This window comes from Colobus angolensis, unplaced genomic scaffold (assembly GCF_000951035.1).
Source record: "Colobus angolensis palliatus isolate OR3802 unplaced genomic scaffold, Cang.pa_1.0 Scaffold84, whole genome shotgun sequence".
In the NCBI taxonomy this organism is placed as follows: domain Eukaryota; kingdom Metazoa; phylum Chordata; class Mammalia; order Primates; family Cercopithecidae; genus Colobus; species Colobus angolensis.
The window spans coordinates 685,055-686,330 of NW_012122265.1; the positions used below are offsets into that span (position 1 = coordinate 685,055).

The 1,276-nt window shown below is 60.2% G+C and overlaps 1 protein-coding gene across 1 annotated transcript in view; it reads left to right on the forward strand.

The window, feature by feature from the left end:
• The first annotated feature begins 211 nt into the window (after positions 1 to 211).
• CRACR2B (calcium release activated channel regulator 2B) overlaps positions 212 to 1,276 on the forward strand; it is a 5,950-nt gene continuing 4,885 nt past the window's right edge. Inside the window, exon 1 of the mRNA XM_011930017.1 lies at positions 212 to 372. The gene's annotated coding sequence lies outside the window, so the exon portion shown is untranslated. The remainder of the gene's footprint in view (positions 373 to 1,276) is intronic.

Below are 1,276 nucleotides of genomic sequence, written 5' to 3' on the forward strand. Positions count from 1 at the left end.
TAACCAAAAGGGCCCCATGGCCTGAGGGTGCTGGAGTGGAGCCCTAGGCCTGACTGTCCAGAGCTCTTAGCCCTGTCAGAGTCAGTCCCCACCTGCTCCTCCCAGAAGGCGTGGGGTGGCTGTGGTGGCAGCCCCCTGCCAACAATAACGGTTGGTTCTGGGATCTGGGACTGGGCGAGCCGGCCAGGCAGGTCCCTGGTGCGCCTGTGCCAGAGGCCACCCCCCCCACTTGATTTCAAGGTCCCGTCCTATAAGCCCAGCCTTTTGTGGTTCAGCTGGGTCGCAGGCTGGATCCCAGGCCCCTTCCTTGAGAAGCAGAGACCTTGCACCCCTCCAGGGTTGCTGGGCAGGAGAGTGATTCCAGCCCTTCAGGTGGGTGCAGGGGCCAGACGGGCTGGGGAGGGCTCCTCGGTCTTGGGTGGAATTTTCTCCCCACACGGCAGGGTTTCATTCCAGCCTCAGGCAGCTCCTCCTTCCAGTCCTCCCCCAAGGGGAGCCCCAGTCAGGGCTGGGCCCCAGAAGGAGAACCAGGAGGGGCTGTGGAGGTGGGACCTCCCTGTGTCCCCAGCTCGTTCACCTGTACGTGTACACTGAATACTGCTAAGTTAAACATTTTCTAGCATGACATGTTCATTGTTTTGTTTTGAGATGGAGTTTCGTTCTTGTCGCCCAGGCTGGAGTACAATGGCACAGTCTCTGCTCACTGCAACCTCTGCCTCCTGAGTTCAAGTGTTTCTCCTGGCTCAGCCTCCCCAGTAGCTGGGATTACAGGTGCTCGCCACCACACCTGGCTAATTTTTTGTATTTTTAGTAGAGATGGGGTTTCGCCGTGTTGGACAGGCTGGTCTGGAACTCCCGACCTCAGGTGATCCACCCCTGCCTCGGCTTCCCAAAGGACTGGGATTACAGGCGCCTGGCCTACATGTTTATTGTTTAAAAACTGGGAAAGTATTGAGAAGAAAGTAAAGGCTCCCCACCCCTAGAGATAACCGCTGAAAGTATTTGGTCTGTTTCCTGCCCGGCTTTTTCCTACACACACTTTTTGGCGCCTTAAGTCAGGCTCCCCACGGACAGGAGCGGCCCCTCCCAGACGCTGGTGTCTGCGCCCGCCCCCCGCAGCCTTGTCCCTGCTCCGGGGGGTCCCTGGGTCTCCGGGGCACATCGCTGTTCCACTGCTCGCTCGAGCCTCCACGGGTCGGGCAGCCGGGGCAGCGCAGAGAGGCGGGGACAGGCGACAGCGGCTCCTCCCCGGGCCGGCCCAAGCAGGGGTCTCGGT